The sequence below is a fragment of the Camarhynchus parvulus genome, chromosome 19, assembly GCF_901933205.1.
Source record: "Camarhynchus parvulus chromosome 19, STF_HiC, whole genome shotgun sequence".
NCBI lineage: Eukaryota > Metazoa > Chordata > Aves > Passeriformes > Thraupidae > Camarhynchus > Camarhynchus parvulus.
Window position 1 is genome coordinate 6,729,217 of NC_044589.1, and position 25,645 is coordinate 6,754,861.

At 43.1% G+C, this 25,645-nt stretch overlaps 1 protein-coding gene across 1 annotated transcript in view; it reads left to right on the top strand.

Moving 5' to 3' along the window:
• The first annotated feature begins 12,168 nt into the window (after window positions 1-12,168).
• Window positions 12,169-25,645, top strand: part of FOXN1 (forkhead box N1) — a 36,797-nt gene continuing 23,320 nt past the window's right edge. Inside the window, exon 1 of the mRNA XM_030962779.1 lies at window positions 12,169-12,266. The gene's annotated coding sequence lies outside the window, so the exon portion shown is untranslated. The remainder of the gene's footprint in view (window positions 12,267-25,645) is intronic.

Genomic DNA, 25,645 nt, shown 5'->3' on the forward strand with positions numbered 1-25,645 from the left:
AAAAAAAAATCAAAACAGCAGAACCAAATGAACTTGAAAATAGAGAAGGAACAGCATGTTTAATTCAAGGGTTCAACACATTTATTTTTATGAATCAGACCAGATTCAACTGCTTCAAGGCTCAGATGTTGGATGCCTGTGTGAAGTATTTGTGATCTAACAATGAATCACAACTACTTTTAGTTGCCACTGCACCTGAAATATTAACTTGAATTAGTTAGACCATCAGAAACTACCCTGCTCCCAGTTTATACCATTCAGATGATTTCAGGTCCTGAAATCACCCTGAAATCATCTGGATTTCAGGAATGAAATCCAGAAATTTCATTTTCCAGGAATGAAATGGAAAAATTTCAGGAATTTCCTCACTTCCCTTGATCCCTGTCCAGTCCATGAAGAGTAGAGCAATCCCAAGTTTTCCCCACCTAGGACTTTCCATTCTTTGGAAGGAAATTTCAGTCATTTCCCAGTTCAGAAACCCAATTTCAGTAATTCTGCTGATCCTACTCCTTTCCATCAAGCACAAGGAGAAGTGGTCAGGGTTGCCCATGAAAATAAAGTACATTTTTATGGAATTGCACAATGTGAGACCAGCAGGGTGTGTGCAGAGTGTTCCAGTCAGCTGCACCAGCATTCCCAGTTTTCTCTTGGGAGGACTTTAGTGAGTGCTGGTTATTCTGGGGCAGTTCAGTGACTGCAAAAGCAAAGGCACATTTCCCTTTTTCGCTCCAGGACTCTCCTGATGAGACTTGCCAGAAAGCTGAAAAAGGATCCTCTTTCTTTACTCTGTCACCCCAAGGGAGCCTGAGCTCCCCTCCTTGCTCTTCCCTCTGGCAATGGCATTGCTGCTACATGAAAGCTGCGCTCATCAATCACCTGTGTGCATCCAGGGAGCACAGCTGGACAGGGGCAGCCTCCTCACACCTGGGCTTTGCTCTTCTCCTAAGACCCCAGCAAAGGCTCCTGTGGCACTGAGAGCTGCAGCTGGCACAGCGCAAAGAGCAGTCCCGCAAGATTCCATGGAAATAACCCACAATAACCTTTGTGATTCCTTCAGTGTTATGTTTTTATCGCCCTGTGGCAGATAGCAACGTCAGCAGGATTCGTTCTGAGGACTTTTAGGGTGTAGATAGGGCAGTTTTCCCCCCTCTAATTATTGGCAAAAATCAATGATCACAGGCAGAGCTACCTGGACAGTCACAACAGATTGGTGGATGGGGCAGTAAAAACAAGCAGCAATTTCATGCTCATGCATTATCTGTTCATTTGAGATGCTCTGACTGTTGGTGGATTACACGGTGCACGGACAAGACAAAAATAAATTTCTGAAATAAATTCAGACAAGGCTGAGGCAGAGCTGCCAGAGAGGCAGGCTCTGACTGAACCCTGGCTCAGAAACCAAAGTGAGCACAGGGGGTGTGGAAGTGCAGGAGTTCACACTGTAAGCTTTTGTAATTTGGCACAGATACTGTAAGAGAAAAAAAAAAAAACCAAACCCCAAACCAAAACATGCAGCTTATTAGCCTGGAAGAAAAATCTTTGCTCTGTTTACTCAGTAACCACACACCTGTATCTCAGAAATATGAGACAAGTGATGGGGAAAGGGGAGGGCACTGACATCTTTATTTTCCTCTACACCAGGTGCAGTCAGCTCTGTAATATCTCTGCAGCCTCTATTTTGACTCAGTGCCACTGTTGGCCTCCTGTACCTGCTGAACAGCCCCTGCAGGGAGTGACTCCAAAACATGCCCATGCTCCCTGCTCCAGCAGGATCTGCTCTTTCCTGGAGCCCTGGCGGGTGCAGCCAAACCCTGAACCCAGCACAGCACAGCTGCAGCTCCTGCGAGTCACAGAAACACAAAAACACTCAATTTTACACTAAATTATTTTATTGATTTGTTTTTCTTGCAGGACATTCCTAATTTTCTGGTGATGCCATTTTTATGAGGTAGAAATGTGGCATTGAGGAAACTTGTCCTGTCACAATAAAACATCAGGGTAGGGGACAGAGCTGAAGAGTGTCCCACCTCTTTAACTCCTCAAAGTACAATTCAGTAAAATCCATTTGCATTAATTACAGCAAATTTGTGTGTCTGGTTTTACTGAATAGGATTGTTTGATATTCCTGGGCAAATGGGGAAGAAAAGAGGGGTATATATGAAAAGAATAAATTAATTTTTTCACCAGAATAAATTTATTTTTTGTCGTGAGAATGACAGAGAGAGCTGCTTTGTGCTTGTTGAGGCAGCAGCCACGTGAGTAACAACAAGGCAGCTCCTGCTGCAGCGCTGGTATGTCACAGACATCTTTTATGAAAAATCCTTTCCTTAGGATTTTTCCTCCGGAGAAGCCGAGAGGCCTCAGGAACAAAATGTAAACAATGGTTATCTGCTGCTGTGGAATGCAACAGGTGCATCTGTGATTGGTTGTTTCTAATTAATGGCCAATCACAGCCCAGCTGGCTCGGACAGAGAGTCCGAGCCACAAACCTTTGTTATCATTCCTTCTTTTTCTATTCTCAGCTAGCCTTCTAATGAAATCCATTCTTCTATTCTTTTAGTATAGTTTTAATATAATATATATCATAAAATAATAAATCAAGCCTTCTGAAACATGGAGTCAGATCCTCGTCTCTTCCCTCCTCCTCAGACCCCTGTGAAGACGGTCACACTCATGGAACCCAAACATGGAATGATGGAATTGTTTAGGTTGGCAAAGACCTTTGGGATCACCCAGTCCAACCGTTACCCAGCACTGCCAAAGCCACCACAGCCCTGTCCCCAAGGGCCACATCCACACTCTGGGATGCTGGCTCCACCACTGATGATGGCCCTTTCAGTGATGTTTCTCCTGAGATCCAATCTTGCTGGGGCTGTCCCACCCGCCTCAGCCAGACCACTGATGGAGATGTGACCCAGGACTGGCCCCAGTGCTGAGCCAGGTGAGCAGGGAATGGCTGTGACCCCATTCCCACCATTGCCTGGGCTCCAGCCAGTGTTCCACCAGCAGTGCCCCCACCCAAGCCATGAGTTTCCCCAGGAGAATTCTGTGGGAAGTGGTGTCAGAGCCTCTCCTGACACCCTGACCCTGTCAGAGGAGATCAGGTTGGTCAGGCAGGACCTGCCTCTGGTGGATCTGTGCCAGCTGTGCTCCATCACCTCCTGCCCCATCCCTGCCAGTGATGCCATTGCTGAGGGGCTGCCCCACAGCCTGCCCTGGCACCAAGGCAGCTCTGGAATGCCCTGGATTCCCCTTCAGATATATTTTTTTTGGAGGTGGGTGTCACATTTGCTGACCTCCAGCGAGCTCCAGTCTGCCTGGGCTGCTGGGGAAGGATGGAAAGGGGCTCAGAGAGCATTTCCAGCAGCTCCCTCAGTGTCCTTGGATGGATCCAGCTTCCTCCTCATCTGTTATCACTGGGCTTCCCTCTACAAGCAGTAAAGGAGGGAGAATCTCCTTTGCTCTCCTGTTGCTGATGTATTTATAGGAACAGTTTTATTGCCTTTTACAGCAGTGCTCAGATTAAGTTCTAGCTGGACTTTGGCCCTTCTAATTATTGCCAGCTGGGCTGTTGAAACCATCAGTGAATAAATCTGTTTTATTTCTCTATTGCTTTTGAATTCACTCCTTCTCTTTAGTGGCATGAAATCATCCAGGATTTACTGGATAAACAGTGTGGAACTGCTTTAAGAAAGTGGATTTTGCCGCACAATACCAGGAGAGCACAAAAGGCAGGAATGACACGGTTCATCATGGAATAATGGAGTGTTTGAGGCTAAAACCATTAAAAACCATCTCATTCCAACACCCTGCCATGGGCAGGGACACCTTTCACTAGATGAGGTTGCTCAGAGTTTTATAAACTGCTCTGCACAGGTAGCAGTGGGTGGAACTGGACTGGGCTGCTCCAGAGGGATATTAAGGTATTGCACCAGCACAGAGTATTTATATCATTTTTATGTCTTTAATCTGACTGCGTGCAACCCCACAGAGCAGAGAAAGTCAAATCTCTGTGTCCAGGAACCCAGATCTTCATTGGGAAAGGGGTATTTAATATTCTTAGGCAGTGATTAACGTGAACTCTGAGTTAGAGTTTATAAATATGATGAGTCTTTAATTTGCACAACAAGTAGAGTAATAAAGATTAGAGGAAAGAACTTGAGAGGGAGGGAGGGAGAGAAATCTCCATATCTAACCTAGGCTGCTAACACACTTTAATTACAATTGGTCTCACAACAAAATCTTTCAGGAGTCAGGATGTTTCAACTTGAGATTTGAAAATAACCAGTACACCACATTAGTGCAGAGAATTATCCAGCACATACAACAGCAGAGCACCTGGTTTTCCTTTAAATCTCACCCAGGTTATTTTTTCATCATGAAAAAAGTACCTGCATCTTTGGCAGTTGTAAAAATATCATGCATGGCACCACCTGCCAGACTAATAACAATAATTAGAAATGTAATAAACTGTTCATTGGCAAGGGAACAAATTGTCTTATCCTTTGAAAGTCACACTGGCCCGGGGCAATTCCTCACAGACATTTGCCACTGATGTCACAAGAGCCAGAGTGAAAAGCTCACAGTGCAGAAAAACAACTGAGGAGGGCAATGAGAAAGGGAAAAAAAACCACTGACAAAGGCATTTCAGCAGTGTGGATTAGCTGCAGAGTATTCCCATTTCACTGAATAAACCATTAAAAGCTCAGGATTTACAGAGGGCTGACAGTGAGGGAGAACTGATCCTGTTCTTCCCAAGGAGCTGCATGGAGAATCACATTAACTCAAAACTCTTGTTTTAAGGTGAAACATGTTTAACTGAACTTAGAATGGAAACCTCAGGGTTGCAATTACTTCCTTTTTATCCTCCTTGGGTCTTTTCGTCTTTTGTACAATGATTTTTCATAAAATAATTAGGATCTTTCACAGCATGCTTTGCACTGAATACCTTCTAGAGTGGATTACTCTGACTCTTGTATCTCACACACTTAATTTTAAATCTGGCAATCTGAGATCAATATTTCATTCTAACTGAAGCTCCTCTAAGTGCTGAAGCAATCTTGGTTTGGCTGCCAGGGAGGAATTAATGGCCTGCTGAGGATTTTTACCTCCCATTATAACTCTCCATTTGAACAGACAAGATTTCACATTGCCTGTTTTCTAAGAGTGTGTTTAAAATCCTCCTCAGCAATAAAAATGTGGTTTCATACTTTCATGACCTTATAATGTCTATGCCCCTTCCTCCATGCAATGTTTTAGCTCTAAAAAAACCAATTGTCAGCCTCTAAAATGTAAAAGGCATCCAGAATTCAGTGAGTATTAAATATTTGCCTTCCTCATCCATCTCCTGGACTAAACAGTGAGCAGGTCCATGCTCACAGAGGACTGAAGAGAAGAAAATCAAGTTATAAACGCTGCCTAAGCACTTCTTTCCGAGGCTTCTGATGATTTCACAGTCCCAGCAAGTCATCTAGGAGGGGCCCATGCCAGGCAGCAGCCTGCTTTTGTTCTTTGCTTTGTACTCAGAAGGGAGGGACATTGCTGAGGTACAACACTCCGGGTATTTACGTGATTCACTCCTTCTTTCATTGAATCATTTTCTCATTTTTAAGATAATACCTCTGGGATGATTTCAGTGGCTGTTGGAGGAAGCACAGGGTTTTTGTGTTTTCCACTCCTGGGGGTGAAGGTGAAGATGAAGATGGTCCAAGAAAGATGGGAAAATGGTTTGGACAGGATGGGGAGAACCTGGGAATTCTGATTCTTGACCTGATGGCTCCAAAGTCCTGACCAGAGGAGCTGGGAGGTCAGCTCAAAGCCTGACCACACACAGCTATAACTCCATAATCTTCCTGCTGAACATGCTGCTAATTTCCCTAAATCCAGGCTCTGCTTTAGTCTGGCTTAAATAATTCATCCCAGGCTGTGTTTGCATTATAATTGGTCAGGAAAACCCAAGTGTGTCCCTGCTTTCCAATGTCCCAGGTCAGCTCTTCCCAGTTGTCCTTTCTGTTTCCAATTCAGTACAATCATGGCTGGTAGGATTTGAGACAACACCTTGGAGGGGTGATACCACACCCCTGTCAGCTTCCCCTGTCAGTCCTGCAGGTATCACTGTGCTCTCTTCAGGAGCTCCCAAGAAATTCACCTTTCAGCCTGGTTAAGGTTTGGGTAGGGCTTGGAATGGGATGATCTTTAAGGTCCCTTCCAACCCAAACCATCCTGGGACTCTGTGATTGAAGAGCTAAATTTGAGTTGCGCTCCTAAACCAGTTTTTCTGCAACACAACCCAGTTCTGCTGATGCATCTGTATTTCTCCCGTTGATTCTTTGGAAATCTTGGGGAAAACATTCCCCCAGATTCTATGGAAGTGGAGAAACACAGAAAAGGGTGTGCAGGTATTGGCACTGGCTGCTCATGGAGCAGTCAGGAACATCCAAGCACACACTCCAAGAAGGAAAGAAGACAGACCAGTTGTTCTGGTTATTAGACATGGTTAAGGGGCTAAAAAAAAAAAAAAAAGGAAAGAAAAGAAACACCAAACCAACACACACACACACACGTTTCTGCCAAGCCAGTTATAAGAAGATAATCATGTGCTAGCCTAAGCCTCTGGCAGGAGTAAAACACTGTTAGCTGTCTTCTAGCTGGCTAAATATTAATCATCCTGTTTAGAACCAATCATGTCACTTAACTGGAGAGAAACCTGGTTAAAGGTTGTGGTGCCAAGAGGGTTTAGTGTTTTATCTCTAGATGAAGGATTCCCTGACTTCTACAGAAAATGTGTTGAGCAAGGCAAAATCCAGAGCAATATTCCTGAATTCATAATTTTTTGGAAAGGGTTTAGGAGGCTCTGCAAGCTGAGGATGTGGAGAGAGACTCCAGCAATTCAAACAAATCCTTCTGCTGCTGTAGAGGAGCAGTGTCACAGCGCTGTGTTTCACCTTGGGTTGTGAAGTGCAGTGAATTGCAAACATTTCCATCTGAACCACCAGGCAACATCTTATTCACAAACCAATTCTGCTTCTGAGCTCTGCCACAGCTCCAGAAATGATGCTGTGTGTTCACCACAGAGCACCAGCAAGGAGGAACAGGGAAAAAAAACCCAAAATCCAAGAACAAAAAGTTGGGCATTACTGGGGGAAGGTGTGGGTTATTCAACACCTCTGAAATCACCACTCAGCCTAAAATAAATGGAAAATAAAAAGAGCAGGCAGCAAGCCTTAGAAACAACAGAATGAAGTCATGGATGAGTGATCATTTCCCTGCTCATGCCTGGACACTAAGTGGCCAAACCTGCATGACATATTCGGAGTCAGGAGTGTGACAGGAGTGGGTTGGGAAGACTCATGTGGTTCAAAGGTCTCCCTTGGAGATCCACACGTTCTTGAAACTCCCACAGTCCCTCAGGGCCTTAAAAGCAGGATGCAGCAGCTTTCTGCTCTGAATCTCTGTGCTCTGACCTTCAGCAGGTCCTGCTCAGGTGGAGGAGCTGCAGAGACAGAGGGACAGCCCTTCCAATACCAGCAGCACTGCTGGGATTCCATCATCGCCTTGTGATGTTGGCCACATTCTCCTACACCCCTGGCTTTGATATCCATGCCATTCCCATCTCTGGGAGCTGGTGGAAGGCAGGATCTCCCCTTTCCTTGTCGTGGCACCAAAACTCCCCCGACAGCCTCGCTCTGTGATGTTGGGAGCAGCCTGGCAGCCAAAAACGCAGGAGCCATCAGACCAAACAAACACAGACAGCCTGCCAAGCTACCACTCATCCAGCAGCTGCAGGCTAGGAAAGCCTGCTCCCTTTCTGTTAACCTCGTAACAACAAAAAAAAAAAAAATAAAAAGGGGGAAAAAAACCACAAAAGGCTTTTTCTGAAGTGCAGTGTCAACAAAAAAAGGAGAAAGTTGACAGAATGCTGCCAACTCCTCACTAACTGTGTTCTGAGAGGAGGGAAGAAGGTTTATCATCTGTTACAGGGCATTCCAACCTGGTTCTGAGGTCTGAAATTCTGTGTTTCTACAGTGATCAGCTCCAAGGAGGAACAGGAATTCCTCCCTGAGGACAGGAGAAGGATCCAGCTCCAGCTACCCTGGAACAATGCAGGGTCCTGCTACTGAATATGGAAGGAGCAAATAACTCAGCACGGGACAAAATAAACCTGTGAGGGCAATCAGAGATTTTTACTCCCAATTATTAGCCCAATCTCTGTCTCTAATTAATTATCTCCCTTTTGCACACCAAGAGCAGTCTTGTCAAAAATGCGGAGCAAAGCCCAGTGCTGGTGACACAATGCCTGGAACACGTGTCAGGATCACCTTCCTGAATTTCACCTAGAGCAGAAAGGCACAGAGTCAAGTCTAACAGCATCTTGAGCTCAGCCTCATTTCCAAAATAACAAAATAACACCTTACAGTGGCTGCCACACTGCTCCTCATGCTGTGCTCTATGGGCAGCGCTAAATCACTGGTCAGGAAATGATATTTCTGTGTGTAATGATGGTTCTTTGTATTTTAATTTAAGATTGAACAATTAGCAAGCTGAAAGTTCTGCAAATGCCAACAAAGGAGCATCTTCTGGGTGTGCTGGATTAGGAGGCTGTAATTCAGATCTCCCTGGTGAATTTTATCCCTCACTCATCCAGCTCACAGCTGCTCTATAACAATGACAGGGCAAAGGGCAGATAAATTTTGCCAAAAGAAGAGGGAATGAGAACCAAAACTCTCTTAAATCCTTGGAATTGTTCAAGTCCAGGTTGGAACAAGTTAGTGGAAGGTGTCCCTGCTCATGGCAAGGGCTGGAACAAATGGTCTTCAAGGTCCTTTCCAGCCCAAAGCATTCCCTGATTTGGTGAAATATTTGGGATGCTGACACTGCCAAGCTCAGTTGAACCCAATGTGTTTTTCTCCACGCATCAAACTGCCAGATAAATGCACTTGTGATTACTTCTGAGGGACAGAAATGGACTGGAGTGTATGTAGGTTAAACCAAGGTGTGTATTCCCTAGGGATATCTCAGAAGATAAAAAGCAAGTCCTAACTACTATTTAAAGGCAGCCCAGCAGACGAGTAAAGTTACACCCAGGTGTGTCTTCCCTCAGGTGATCCCAAGGGAGAGATGTTGGGCCACTTTTCCTATTTAATGGTGGCAGAATAGCTGGTTAGATTACGTCCTAAATCATTTTCTAAGCTTATCATCCAAATGTTAGGATTCAAAAATTGTGAGCCTACAAAGCTATTTATGATAACAAATACTGCTGCCATCACTGCATAATAAAATATAAACAATGTATTAAAAATAAGCAATTATCCCACTGCTAAATTAAGCAGGAATATTGAATCAAAGGGATTAATTTATGCTTTGGCTGGGCAAAAAGTGAAGTTCATAGGGGGAACTACTGGCTGACAAATTTCCAGATCAACAAGACTGTTCTTGTCAATTATAAATAGCAGGAGGGGTTTATAATGAGGTCAGCAGTGCTTCTCCATGTCAAGGAATTGAGGAATATTTAATGTTAAAGTTGATCAAACGCTCTGAATTGCACACAGGGTGTCATGCACAGCTTTGAGCTCAGCTTTTCCTCTTCCTTTGGAAAGCAGAAAGCACCAGACCAGGGAAAGCTCCTGGGACAAGGATCAAACTGTGGAAAACAAGGAGCTCTGCTGGAAGTGGATAGGAACTATTTCCACCTGACATTGTTACTTCAGGCTGCAGACACTGTCAGACAGCACTGAATTGGTTCCACTGACTCGCTTTTTGAATATTCACTTTACAACTTTAATGGCTGCCATTTTAATTTTTCCCCCCTAAAATTAAATATCAGATTAGGGAACAGAATTTAGCAGTTTAGCATAGCTGCCAGTACAGCAAATCAACAGCTCAGTCTTTCCATAAGAGCCCAGACCAAGGAGAGATATAAAGTTATCACGTTGCAGTAGTCTAGTCTGGATCTGACAAAACCAAGGTTGCTCTGATTTAAACATCTTGATCTCTCCTGTTGTTCAGCTTCATCTCCTGAAGAAAAAAACTGCTTTAAACAAAACTCTCTAAGGGAAAAAATGAATCATTTTAAATGCCACAAAACTGTTTTTTGCCACTGGAGAGACCCCAGGAAGCAGTGCTGGGCTGAGCTCCTCACACCCACAAAAGTGGGTGCTGATCCAAGGCTGTGAGAGAGACAGCTAAAGCAAGAGACAGGAAAATGTGCAGCAAATTCTGCTTTCCTCTAGGTATTTCCTCCTGATACTCATCCCAGGAATGAAGAGATAGTGCTCTCCACTCAGTGGTTCACTTTCATTCAGGCTCTTATCTCTGCACTGCAACCGACCCGTGGCTCCAGCTGGGGGGAGCACACCCACCAGGGTGATGCTAAAACAGCAAATTTAGGGACCAGCAGCTGCACCCCAGGGGCCTGGGGGGACACCCAGGCCAGGGGCTGCCTTTGTTTCTGGGCTGTCACCACCCAAAAACCACCTCAGGTTTGTCTGTCCCAGCCATCGCAGCGAGAGCTGCAGATTAAAGGCGGTGCAGAATTTGGGGATAATGAAGTGGAGATGTGGGGTGCCATGCCAGCCATCTCAGAACCTTCCCTGGCAGATTCAGACACACAACTCTGGGGAACATCAAACGTGGAAGTCCTTGGAAAAGACAAGTCATTACCCAGCACTATCTTTGGCATCTCCCAGACAGGAAGCAGCAAATCCACCAACACTCCACATTGCTACAAGATCCAGCAGATAAATTGACAAAATCTTCATTTCTAGTATCAGAAGTCTCTGATAGATTTAATAAAATCAAACTGGCAAGCTCATGATTAGGAAATAATTCAGCACAGGTGAAAACATGGATTTTCCTCCACCTGTTTTTGTGGCATGTGGGTGCCCTGGCAGAGCTTTTCTATCACAGATCAGTGTAAAATATTCTCCAATAGGCATCACAAAAAAACACTTCACAAATAACATGAGCTTAACACGAATTTCAATACATCCTCCAGAGCAGAGAGGGAATTTTTATCAAAGTTTCAATACCTGGTTCAGTATCTGACCATAATCGTGGCAGATAAACATGGGTGTACCTATACAATGACCTGGGGGCCATGGAGATGTTTCTACTGTTTTGTGGAATGATGATAATTATATTTAGCACTCATTCAGGGCTTTTCATCTTCAAAGCACTTTACAAACATTAATTAATCCCCACAACACCCTATGAGGTAGGTGAGTGTTATTACAGTAGGTGTGAGCAGGGGATTGGAGAGGGTGCACAAAGCCAGGCAAGGGCAGCAAACACACATTCCTGCAACTGCACATTTCAGTTCCTGCTCCTCTGCAGGGATCTGCACACAAAAAGACCTCTCCACATAAATATATGTACAAAATCAGGCCCACACTGAGCTATCCCTCTGCTTTAGTCCTGTGTAAGGTGCTCTGGTTTTGGGAAGGAATAAAATCTTGCGCGCCCTGGTTCTGTAGTGTTCCTCTGACGCTTTAAACAGTGCAAGATGTTTGGACATTCCAACGTGTTCTTTCCATGCTGAGAGTTCAGGCTGAGCAAATGCAAGCAAGGCACTTATTTCTGGGAGCTGGAGGCTTTGGGATCCTCTGGCAGACTCCATGCCAGGAAAGAGTGTTTTTAATAACCACAGGTGGATAATGGGTTTGCAAAACAGGGTAACAGATGGGTGTTTTAAATCAAAAGGAAAACAGAGAGGTGGAGAGGGAGCTCTCTCTCTTTCCAGACAGTTAGAGCTCCATACCTGCCCAACTCCTCTGAGGAATTACCAAGAGAACAAGGCAAAAAAAAAAAAAAAAAGCAGCTTAGTCATATTTGTATTCTTATTAAATGCAGGACTGCCTGAGGCCAACAAGAGCTGATATCATAATTATTGGCTTGCCCAGCCAGCTGCCTTCTCTCACCTGATGTAAGATCAGATCTTTCCAGCCTTTGGAGCCTCTGAGCTCTCACTCTCTCTCTCTGGGCTCTCTGGATGACCTAATCCTGTCCTGGAGCAGCACCACGCCGTTGTGCTTCAGTAGAAAGGTAAGAGGAAACCTCTGAGCAGCTTTTTAGAACTCAGCCGTGAAAGCCAAACAGAAGGGGGAGCAGAGCTCTCCTGCCTGGCTCCTCTATTTAATGTGGAGTCCCTGGGGCTGACTTTGAAGAACTGCAGGCTGAGGGAAGGGAAGGTCAGCACCTCCATCCTGGTCCTCGGCAGCTCCTGTAGGTATTTACCAGCCAGCAGCACACAAGGAGCCAAGGAAATCCAGGTGAGTTCATGGATCCATTGGTGCTGGGAGAAAGGAAGGTTGGAAAAGGAAGATTTTTTTCCTTCCCAAAGGATAAAAAAACACCAAAAAGTCGCTTTTCTCGTCTCGGGTGCAGCTCAATCCAATCCTACTGCTCCACAATTATAAAGAAAGCTGGATGTGTTTTCATTACCTGAAAGGAAAAAAAACAAACAGGGGGAATTAAACAACAAACCAAGAAAAGTGTTGCTGAAAGAATGCAGGAAGCCCCATGTCTCACCAATTCTTGAAAGATTTGTGTCCAACTTTTCCAACGGTGAATCAAAACCTTGGGAAGTTCTGTGTTTTGAAGCCAAGCTTGTTTTTACTGCTGTTTGAAATCTGGTGCTTCTGCCTCGTGTGGTTTGTAGCAGAGGATGAACACTTTGTTTGGATTTATTCCCATATGGAAAGGTGGCTGGAGTCACCTCCAGAGAGAAGCCAGGATGTGTTTAGGGCAGGAATGGCTGGATTTGGGCACTACCAGTAGAAACTGAATTCTTATTTATTTATATCACTTTCTTTTCACTTTTTAGTTTCAGACTGTTCAAGAAAGGGACTGTTTGTGTTACAAACACAGTAATTACCTAAACCTATAAATAACAACCATCTGCCATTCAACTCTTGACCCTCCTGCCTTCCTGGACAGCAGATTAAATCTTGGGGAATTAGATTTTATAAATGTTTCAGTTTGGTTTATCAGGATCATATGTTTCTAATTTGAATACTATATGAGATATGTTGAACTGGGTGAGGTGTAGGCTGAAAATGTATTTATTTTGTTAATAATTAATTATGGGCATAGAGGGGAAAATGTTGGATGGATCAAGCATATTTCTGAAGGAGCAAAGGATTGTGAAGTTTTCTGTCAGCCAGTTATGATATATTCAGCCAAGAAAATCCACCATTAAAGCAGATTGTTTATCTTGGTGAGGGCAGATGGGCACTGGCAGAAGAAGGGTTAATGTAAATGAAATAATTCCTCTTTTTGCATTCTGTGAGCTTCAAATGTAAAAGCAGAGTGTGAGAAAGCCCTGGCTTGTAGAAGAGCACAGACTCTGGAGTGACATTGCTGAGCTCCTGGGTGTCACTGCGGCCACGTGCCAGACACAGGAGTCAGTGCAGCACTCTGGGGAGTAAAGGGAAATATCTGTACCATGCCACTGTGCTAGGTGCAGCACAGGAGCCTGCCAGGAACACAGAAAACATTTGATTTTACTGACCTGAAAGAGGAAAGTGTAGAGAGAAGGAAGATTCACCTACATGGGGTAAAATCCTTCCGATCCATCTGTGGTCACAACGGGCTCTCCTTTTTTAGGACAATAGTTTGCAGCTCAGGTACAGGGGATAATGAGAAAAATACATCTGAAAAAATCAGAAAATATCCTTTCAATTCTCTGTCCTTTCAGAGCATCTGTGTTGTAAAGCATAAATTAAAAGAAAACATAATTTTTTAGGATTTCTAGAAACTGAACATTAACAACAACGACAATATTCTGATATTTTTGGCCACAAAGTTCCAGATAGTTCACACTAGAAGTGGTGTCAGAACTACTTTCACTCATGAAATCACTCCCATAACCTGATTTCCAAATCAGGCCTCCAAAAAAATCTGAAGCAGGAATTTCCAAACCCTTGCAGAAAATATTGATAATTGATTCATGTTAGAACCAGAGTGATCCTTTGGTTACAGCCTAAAGTGACCACAATAGGTTGGGAGGCAGAAGTCCTGCATTAGTCCATGCAAGACATTTTAAAAAGCATAAAATTTCAAATAGGCCCAAACAAAATGGAAAAAAAAATTAAAATTACTACATGTATTTACTCTTTAAAAAGCAGGGGCTCAAAGCACTCAAGTGTCTCGTGGAGGATTTTTACAGGTACTGCTTACAAACCAAACAATTACACATGCAAAGCACTCCGGCCTGGCTCCTGCTGCAGCTTTGGAGCTGGCTCCTGCTGCCTGAGCCCCTTGGAAAGTCAGGAAAATTTGGGTGGGATGTGAGGAAAACCTGGTGAAGCAGCAGCTGGGGCTCAGTGCCCCTCAGCCACAGGGAATGTGGATTTTTCCCAGCAGAGAGGATTTGCCGCTGGTGGCCTTGCCCTTCCTCGTTCCTCCGGCAGCCCCAGCCCTGAGATTTGGGTCAAACACACCTCCCTGCTCTCCTGCACCTCAAAAATCATTAGCTCCAAAGACAAAGAGATTAATTATGGAGATAATGCAGATTGGGAGGGAGCTACAAATCACATCCTCCTCTGCTGCCTCCGTGAGCACAGCCAGGGCTGTGTCCTCCCAAAGGATTCTCCAGGGTGGCACTGCTTGAGAGCAGGGTGGGAGCTGCCAGAGCAAAGTGATTGACCCTGAGTAAAGCACCACAACCTGCTCTGGTGGAAGTTTTGAGCTTTAAGGTCCTTCCCCACCCCGACAATTCCATGGATTTGTGGGTCAGGATCGGAGCTGTGGGTGCTGCTCTCCCCCTGAGCCACTCTGGGATCAATGCCCTCGTGTGCTGCTTGGGATATTGGGAACTGAAATGTTGGAAACGAAAAGCAAACTCTTGGCCAGTCCTATTGATCAAAGACACTTTGCCACCTCTGATAAGATTGGGGCAATAATGAACTCTTCTGCCACACTTCAGACATAAATCCAAGTCATGTCCTCATTAGCACATCCTCTGCTACTTCCCCAGCTGTCTCCTCACCCCATAGACAAACATCCTGGGTTTTCTGTTGTTTTCTTTAAAATCAATTAAGTCCTGTACGTAACATTTCCCATTTTGGGGGGTTTTTCACCCATTTTGTGCACCCAATCTCCTGGTCATACATGAGATACCAGCAGTGCTTGTTTCCATCATGCCAAGAGAGCTGAGACCCAGAGCTCTGTGCTTGCTGGTTCTTTTGCAAGGAAAAAAAAAAAACTTTTGGGGGAAAAAAAAGTCCCCCTTAGCAGGGGAATAGATGCCACTATAATTCCTTAAAAAAGCAATTAAAAGAGCCCACACAGAGCCATAAAATCACAGGATGGTTTGGATTGGAAGCAACCTTAAAGCTCCTCTTGTTCCATGGGCAGGGACACCTTCCCCTAGACCAGGCTGCTCCAAACAGCTGTGCTAGAATATATTATTCTTTATTTTATTCAGGATGCAAGGGCTTAGAGCTATCTGGCATGGTTCCTCCTTTTGCATTCTATGAACAAAATAATAACACATAAGGTCATTATATGTCTTTTACCTAAACTCCCTCCATTTTCAAACCAACCCTGCATTCTCTGGGCCCTGCTGACTGGAGGGAGCTGCTAAACATGTGGTTAGCAAAGTGATTCCTGTTGCAGCCTTTACAAATCTCAGCAGTGCCTTTAGAGGCTCAGTAAATATATGCAAAATCATTTAAAGGTGTTTGGATGAGACAGGGCCACTGCAATGCAGGGCATTATTATCTTTCTGTTGGCGAAGTGCTCAGAAATGAATGAAGCATCGAGGGTGAGGTTCCATCAGAGTCATGTAATGAAGTTAAACATGCTGTCATTTTAACCCAATTTGTTTCCCTCTGTACTGCTGCCTCACCAGTTTGTTAGAGCCTCTCAAAGGAGCTCATCCAGTGTCAGCTTACAACTTCCACACCTATCCAGTACTTTACTCCTGGAATGGGCAGGTATCCCTGCCCTGCAAACTCTTAACTGCTGGTTCAACAGACCTGCCAGGACAGGTCCCTGCAACATTCCCCTCTGTGGGCAAATGGTAGGATGCCAGAAATATTAGACAGGAACCTGTTCTCCCAGGAATGCAAGTAATTCATAGAAGGAAATAATTTACTATTTTCCCAGCTGGAATAATTAAACAGCCAGGCACTGTCCTCCTGAGCTGCTGCAAAAGAGCAAGTAAAAGGGGGGGAAAAAAGAGCTGGAATGTTCTGAAGTATAAATTCTCCTCCAGAGCAAACAACCTTAATTCGGGAAGATTTTCCTCACAAGCCAGAATTCCCAGGGCTCTGACCACTCTCCCTCCTCTCCTGTGCACTTCAAACTGGAGGGCAACCTTTTGAAATGCTCTGACCCAAAAAATCCCCAAAATTCCCAAACCTTCAGCTGACTCTTGACCAAGAGGATCTCCCTTCCCAGGTCTCACAGAACACATTTCTGCCAGCCTGCCTGCCTGTTCCATGATGCCACAATCTGGCTGATTTAGGCTCAGCTCACAGCCCTTTAAGCACCCAAGACGTTCCCATGCAGAATTGCTGCTTTCTCCTCCCTCACTGGCAGGGTTCCTTATTCCTGCCTGGATGCTGAGCTCAGTTATCACTGAACTGTGTTTTGCTGTCTGCAGACTCTTTTTCCTGGCTCCTTTTGAATATTAATCCTGCCCTCCACCTAGAGAGGCAAAGCCTCCCATCCCCAGTTGTCTCCAAATCTGATTAGAGCTCCTCTCCAGCCTATCACTCAAGTCATTAGTGAAAATACCAAGTAGTGGCAGGCTCTTGAAGAAATCCACTCCAAACACCCTTTCATTCAGCCAGTCTCTAACTCCTCCTAATGCTCTGCTCCACCCAGCTTTACCTCCTCTCTTAGAGTTTTATCTCAAATACATTTTCTTAGCTTGCTTATGGGAACATCACAGGCAAAAGCAGAGCAGCCTCACTAATACCCAGCTGTATAATCTGTATTATTCTGTCCTTGCAAGGCCAAGATGCAGGGAAACTACATTGCCAGGACAATTCCTCCTTAGCAAATTCATAATCGCTTCTACTTTTGCCCTTTTTTTTTCCCCTTAGTTCGATGAGTTTAAAATTTTGTCCTTTTCTAGTTTTGCCTTTTATTCCCCTCCCCCTTAGTTCAGTGGGTTTAAAATTTTGTCCTTTTCTGGGAGTTAAAGTCAAATCTGCCACCTGTAACTCCCTCACCCTTTCTACTTTGATGACAGGCAGTGATTTACCTCCTTTCAGTCCTGTGAATCCGCTCGTACCCAGCCCATTCCCAGACCTGCAGCTCTGCAGGAATTTCAGCTGATTCTCTAAAATTCACCAGAACTAAATTAATTGGGGCCACTGAACCTGGAGACCTCACAAAGCCCCAGCCCTGTCCTCTGGGAGGTGAGAACACAGGTATTCTTCCACGGGTGAGATCACAGGCAAACATCATTAATATTCCACAATTTCTCATCCTCTGACTTGGCAATGCCCCGTTAGTTTTCCACTGTGCTTTAAGGTCAGTAATTAATGTTTGCCCTACTTTTCCAACCAGGAATAGATTTGGGATGGGTTCTTTTTTTTTTTTTTTCTTTTCTTTGAAATGCAGAGTGTCTAGAGAGCACCTGTTCTACCCTATGGGTTTGGGGTCAGCTTTGTGACACCTGGATTCTGTTTTGGGGACATGCAGCAAGGATTATTGTCCAACATCTTTTGTAAGAGCCTTTCAAAGGACTGAAAAATTATAAACCAGGACCAAGTTGCCCAAGATTAGCCACTCATGCAAAGTAATTTTTTTTGGATAGTCTGCACATAGTTTTGTGAGGTGTTGAGCAATAATACCGCTTATTTAAATCTATGGAAATTTACTGTTCGTGGGTATACACCACTTCAGCACACAGCATAAAATACCTGTGTGGAAAAGCTCTTTGCCTCAAAAAAAATCATTTAATGGTTAAAACACTCTAGAATTCTTTCTTTAAAAAGGTAAAATTTCCTAGATTTCTGCCAATCCTCACAGAGGTGAGAGTGCCCAGCAGCTCAGTGTTCAGCAAACTTAAATCCAGCATAATTCTGTCACCGGCTCCTTTGCCTCTCTGATTCCACAAAATACAGCAGGAAACTGTTTTCAACAGGCAAAATAAGTCAGATTTAGCCATGCAGAAATGTTCAACAGGAATCCAAAGGAGGCTGCAAAATTTGCCTTAAACTGATGACGTTCCTCATCGTTGAAGCCTCCTCAGAAAAAGCCATTCTTAAAAATCTGTTCAACAAAAACAGTAAAAGGTCAGGTATACAGGAATAGAATATTTTCCCACACATAAAAACATTGTTAAGGTTAAAAAAAAAAGAGAAGGAAAGACAAAGTGGGATTTAAAAGAGAATGAAAATGTGGAATCTGTGAATACTGAAAGTGAAGGTGGGAAGTGTCAGGAGTGAACTCCATGAAATTAACAACATGAATAATCAAATTGAGCATCTTCAAATTCTGAAAAATAAGCCTGTGATGTATCTGTAATATTTGCCTGTGGTTTTACAAGAAACCTGTGATTGTCAAGCTTTTACCTTTATTTATTAACTGCCAATGCAAACGTCTGCATTCCTGACGAGATAAGAATTGCAGCTCTTGCACACTCCCTATTCCAGCAGCATTGAGTTTCCCAAAAATAATTTGGAAAAAAGAGATACCAGGGATCACAATAAGAAAAGTGACAAGTGGAATTGTGTAATTTGGAGAGAGAGAGAGAAGAAAAGGAGGACTGTAAGAAAAGCAAATGAGAGAGCCCATAAGAATTCCTTTCCCCTGGTTGAGCAAGTTTGATGCTGGGCTCATTAGGGATGTTAATGTCCAAACATCAGGCACAGCTTTGGAGCAGACACAGGGCCTGGGTTTCCCTGGCAGGAGGCACCAGGCACGTGCTTTTTTATTTTTGAGCTGTTTTCCTGCTCTTGTCTCCACTTTAACTGAGCTGGCACTGAGCAGGGAGAGCCGGAGCAGATCATCTCCAGAAATCCCTTCCAGCCCAGTTTGCCTGAATTTCTCCAACGATATTTCTGCTCTGTAAATCTTGGCATGAATTGGAAATCAAGGCTTTGAAATATTTTTTAGCTCTGCTCTAAAGGCTCCCAACCATGGAGGGAAATTGTCTTTGACTGTGGAGTGAGATCTTCTGTCACCAAAAAAAAAAAAGTGACAAAGGAAGCAAAGTATGAAGTTGCTTCCACATAGAAATTTGTGCCTTTTCACCTGCAAAGAGCAGCCAAAGCTGACAAAAACTCACACAGGAATTCCTTTACAACAAACTCAGATAAAACTCACCCCAAGCACAAATCTCCTTGGCTATAAAACACATTTCCCACTTAGTAACTGACAAGCTGCCACAATATAAAATTCTGGGTTTAACAGGAAAAAATATTAAATCAGAGGGTGTAAGTATGTGAATGCAAAAGGTCTTAAATAAAGACGTGTTCTTTAATGTCAAGTTTATTCATTAATTTATGAATAAACATCTACAAAGTCTCTTTGTTCAGGTTTCTACTTTCCCATGTTGACATCTTTTTTCTCCTACTGAATCCATGACTCCTTGTTCTGGTTTTGCATCACTCTCTGTAATGCCCAAAATACCATAATATCATAAATTTGGTCCTATAATTGTTTAGAAAACCCAAGAAAACAAAAACACTGGAACAAGTGAAAATTTGATTCCCCACAGAGATCGTTAAGAGGAGGCAAAATGTTGAGCTGTTGCCATTATCAAACTTGATATAGATTTGGGAGTGTTTACATAATTAATAATGTATTAAAATAAATTAAAATATCAATTCTTTTTTCTCCTGAAATTGCTTGTCACAAGACCTCGTCAGCAATAACACAAAACTGTATTTCTAGTCCCTTAATGAATATTCTTTATCAGCTGGGCTTTATGTGTTGAAAACAAACACCTATAAAAAGTTTTAATTTGCATGACTTTTTATGTATAAGAAAACAGAGCAGCTTTTGGGATAGGTTTAGTTTTATGTCTCGGCCTTTAATGTGGCAATCCCCTCAGATCAGTTAATTATGTTTTATGTATCACTGAAATTTAATATTTTAAGAGAAGAAATGAGCTTTGTTTCAACCTCTTTAGAGCCAGTTGCTCCCCAAAATTTAAGATTCTGTTACAATAAAGGAGTTCATTTTCACACTAAGGAAAAAATGGACAAAATCCCTGTTTAGAGCTTCCCAGAAAGAAACTCTTGGGCTTCATAAACTGCACAAGGATGCAGGAAAATGCAGGACTTGGATGATTCTTAATTAATTTCAACCATTTTCTTGCTTCTAATTTTCATCTCTACAGAGAATTTTGTAACAGCTTCAAGGTCTTGTACACAATTCAATATTCTTGCTTAAATGATGTTTTCTCAAGGAAACAGGGGCTGTTTATTCAGAGTGTTTGTTGCAAAACTGTTTTTGCACACACAGTTTGGGGATGTTTGCTGTTTCTGTGAAATTCCTGTCCCTTATTTCAAGGGGGTTATTACCTCAGGCTTTGTGGTGAAAGAAATCCCTATTTTTTTTCTTTTCCTATAAGTGAGAAGTTTTTCATAAAATCATAGAACTGAATTCCTCCTTTGCATTTTCTAGTTTATTTAATCTGGCTTTTATTCTTCTTTATTCATACTTTGCCATAAGATATCTTCATTAACCATAATTTGGGGTAGAAAAAAGTAAAAGCACATTTGTTGTCTCAGTTATCAGCACAGTGGATGTGCTCAGGCTGAAGGGATTCACTCAGTACAGGGGCACACCAAAAATATTGAATTTGCTCAGAAACAGTGGAAAGCAGAGATGCTATTTTGAATGCCAACAGAGCTCTTGAAGGAGGTTATTGCTTCAGATATTCATTAAAAAGTCGAGATATTTAAGCATGGAAAAGACTTTTGTCATGGTCTCCATTTCTTAGCTACTCTCGATAAAATAGTTTCAAGACTGAAGCCCTGAAGAGGTTCATTTATCCCTCAAAAAAATTCTGCACATCACAAACTTTGACATTTTCCCTCTGTGGTCCCACCATTTCTGTGGTTTTGCTGTGGGAAAATTAAATCTAAATGAATATAAAAAGAAATATAATTAATATATTTTAATATATTTAATAATAATCTAGAACATATATCATATATTATAAATATATACAATGAATATGAAAATAAAATTAAAATGAATATAAAAGCTTATCACATTTCACAAGGCTGAACAAATCTATCCCAGATAAACTAATTCTGCAAAAGTTCTGCTTGAAACATTTAAATCACACTGGCTGGAACAATCTGTTTCCAAGCACTCAGGAATGAAGAGAACTGGGGAAAGAAACTTTGTTTTGCTTTTCTTTTGGGAGAAACAGTTTTCACAAAGAATTTTCCCAAAAGTGTCAAAGTAGCTGAAGAATAAAATTAAATTCTATTATGAACCAAGCAGCTTTTCTTGGTATTGCTGCTGTTCATGGTGAGGACACAAGGTTTGTGAGACAGAAATAGGATGGAGGAATAAATGAGGCATTGGGAAAAGAGGTGGGTGTAGTAGAGGTGGGAGTGCTTGGAAGTGGGCTGGGAAAAGGAGAAAAACCAGCCTTGGACATTGGGGAAGGAATGAGAGAAGGGAAACTGGGGAAGGAATGATGTGGCCACAATTTACAGGTTTTAGATTCTCTGGTGCACCTCAGGACTGGAAAAGCAGATGGGTTTAGCTGTGCCTATTTCATGTTTTCCCTCATTTTCAGATCTTCTCCTGGGAATCTCCTTTGTACTTATATTTACAGCAAATATTGAGTTTTCCAACACCTACAAAACCCTTCCTGGGGAGTTTAATGCCTTTATGCACGACCTCTACTTTTAACATAATATTTGCTTTTCCTCCCCCCTCCCCTTCTTTTAGTTTTCCTAATTTCAACTTCCATCTCATCTTCTTCCCAGCAGTTATTCCTCCCTAAAGGATTAACATATTTCTGTGTTACTCATTTTGCAAAACAATGTCAGGCTGTATTTTCCCATAAGGTTATTTAATCTGCAAACTGGCCCTCATTTATCCCTCAGCCTCTCTGTCTCGTGCTTTTCCTGGAATCCCAAAGACAATGCTTTAAACTACAAACTGAGTTCTCAACTTGATGCTGGGGTGGCAATGACTTTGGAATTTTGTGGGGGAAAGGAGACAAGAGTGTTGGGATAATCGGGCATTTGCCTTTTTTTTTATTCTTTCACCCACAGTTTTGTTCTGTCTCTGCCTTTTCCCCGAGCAGTGTTTGCTCCAGCTGTAGCTGTAACTTCTGGAATTATGTCACTTTTTACACTGCAGAGAATCCATGGCACTGAAATGTAAAATATTCTGTGGGTTTATGTGTTTAAACAAGATCTCTCATATCAGAGCTGGTGCAGAACTGCAGCCCTGTTTTGGTTAACAATGGTTTTTTTCACTCCTCTTTAACCTGTTCATGCCCCATCACTGAACCTCATCTTTTTTTTTTTTTTTTTTGCTGTTTCTCCCACCTCATCTTCATCATAACTGTTCAGAACAACGCCATGACCTGCAAAATCTCTCATGGAGCTTTCCCCTCCTTTTTTCCAGGTTGTTTGGGAATATTTTAAGCCCACAAAATCTCAGCAGACCCCCAAAGGTCACCCCAGAACATTTACCTTCTATTTTCTCTTTCAACCAAATATTCATCCATGCCAAGAGGTTTTCTGTCCATATTCAGGATTTCAGTGGAAATTTGGTTCCTTTAAAACCTGGTGAGGAAGAATCTTGTCCAAAGCTCTTCCTGCTCACCCAAGCAAACCATCAGCCCAGTTTCCCCAGTAAACCTTAACCTGAGAACCAGTATGGACCAGTGGGGGAAAACAGCACTGTAGCTTTGTGCACAGAGAGGTTCTTGCTAGGAGTGGAAGGTGAGGAAAAAATGTCACTGTCCATGACCTGTTCCTCCATTTCTCCTGCTTTATGTGCAGCATTTCTCATGCATGCCTAGGGATAGGTGTCAGCAGAACACATCACTGCACATCAGCCGTGCTCCTGTCAGTGGCTGGATTAGCTACTGGTTGTTACATGGATGCTGAAAGGCCTTTGATCTTCTGAAGGCAGAGCAGGAGCTTTAGGCTTGGGGTTTGGGTGGATTTGTTTTGCTCCTTTTTCGAAGTTTTCCCCCCAAAATAAATGCTGCATTGTTGGCTGCATAAATTGGTTTTTTTTTTTTTCCTGAGAAGCTCAGAGGTTTGTGTAAATCACGCTGTATAGCCCAGAGTAAACATGTAAAATGTGTACAAGCTGGAGTTTGAGCTGATTCCATTTAATTCCATGTAAAACCAACAGAATCTGTTCCAGTCAAAACTCCAACTCAGGGCAGCTCTGCCTGCTGGCACTACGAATTCAAAACAGGTGAAATTCTGTGTTTACCCCTATTGTAGTCTGACACTTCCAAAGAAAAACTAAAGCAAACTGAAGTTAAACAGCCCCTGAACTTGGTTTTTGGTGTGTCTGATGTTTCTGCACTTAACACATCCCTGCTGTGAATCAGCCATCCAAAGGGGTTTTTTGTTGTTGGGGTTTTTTTTCTGTTTTGTTTTGTGGGGTGGTTTTTTGGTTTGGTGGTTGTTTTTTTTTTTGGATTTTTAACATCCTCAGCTTACGAGTGTGCTGAGTAATAATAAGATTCCCAAATCCATTTCTCAGATCAAATGAAGGTAATTACAGAGCTTACTGTGGGCGATTCCCAGTGGGAGGGTGGGAGTGGCCACGGGTGGGGCTGTGCATGCACAACAGAGAAAATGGGAATGTACCACACCCGTCATAAAACATGCTGCCACAGCCAGCAACAGAAACCATTAGGGTGGATCATCCTCCACACCTTCTCATAAAGACACAAAGATGGCATGAGATCCCAAGATGAACTCCCAAGTCCCAGGGAGATGAGCGTGACTCACCTCGGGGAGAAAAAGGAACCTGAAACAAATTAGGAAGGACTCCCAAAAGTCCTTCCCCTGTGTGTCCCCCCCCTTACATGTTCCCCAGAGAGATTAATGGGGTGCAATGTGGCACTCAGAGCCCTTGAGCTATCAATAGGTAATTCATGGGAACAGCTGTTCATTAATCATCTTTTATTATGCACACAAGGAGCAGGGCCACAGTTTGTTGTGTTTTGGGTTTGGAGGAGCTGACAACCCCTGACCCACATTATTTATTCAATTATTCAGTGCTCCTCACATTTTTTGAAATGTTAACCAGTGTCCACTCTTAGCATCTGGTTTTAAAGCCAGCTAATATTTGCATTTTCATTCAAATGTAGTGGTGGACTCTAAAAAAAAAAAAATAACCTTATACAAAACATTGTGGATATAGAAAATATTGTGGATAGCCCATAAGCTGCTTTGGAAAGTAGGAACCAAAATAGCCACAGAAAGGAGAGGGATACATTGGAATATATTAAAAGACTTTATAATGTGGTAGAAGAAAGTAAAGTGACCCAGACTGTCACTGCAGGGAGAGGGAAGGAGAGGAAGGATGAAGGAATACGTGGGAGACAGCACAGATAATTATAGGAGAAAGGGACACTGAGGCACACCAGTGATGGTGTGAAACAGGGCTGTAAAAAGGGTAAGAGTGAAGCACAGGTGCAGGGCTGTGAGGGATGCCTGGAGAAGCACAAGGTGCTCATTCCCTGCTGCACTCTCCCAGCTTTCAGCAACGTGCAGGTGATGAATTTCGGAGCCAAAGGAGGCACCTCCTTATCTCCCATCCCATTTATTGGCTGTAGCTGCTTTTAGCCTTGCTTCTTCCTAGGAATTGTTTTTATAAATCACGTGGCTGTGTTGATAGCTTTGCTGTGTCTGTGGTGTCTCCTCACTGGCACTCCCCAGAGCCAGAGTAAAACTCTGAATTCAGCCCAGAGGATTCAGTCAGATTTGCTGCCATCAGCCAGAGAACGCCGTTATCTCCTCTGCTGGTTTTTCCTGCCGACCCAGCTGGTTATTCATGACAGAATCACACAGTTTCTGGATCATATTCACTGCTCCCAGCCCTTGGAACCGTGTCTGGCTTCATGCTTAGATGTCTACAAGAAAGCAATGAAATTTCACACCCCTCCTTCAGGAAGCAGCAGAACCATTCATCCAGAAAACAGGACAGGGTATGCAAAGGATTGGGTTTGAAAATACTGCCAGAGTTGCAGGGCTGGTAAGGAGAGCTGACATCTATTTTACAGGTTAACTGGTGGAGTTGGAAAGGTGTTTTAGTGTTTAGGATGAGGAGGGAAAAGGTGAGGGGAAAACCAAGTGCACCTGACAAACTCATTCACCTTCTCAGCTGCGTTTTTCCATGCTTGGTTTCTGTTCAGTGCTGAGTTCCCTCTTTGCTGGGTTAATTACGCAAGTTCAGCACCTGTCAGGGACTTTTCTCTATTTATAACTTCCCAGATGATGACTCTACAAGAAACAGGGAAGTCCTTGCCGTGTTATTTCAGCCACAGTGTGAATTTTTCTCAGGATTTCTACTTCTGCATTAAGGAATACTTTCGAACTAGAGGTATAAATCCATTCCCAGAACAAACAGGACCTGCCATGAAGCTGAGAAGAAATCTATAATCTGCTTTTCTCTATTTTGAGGGGATTTCTGTGCGCTTGGAGAGCAACCACCATGGTGTGCCCACATCTCAAAC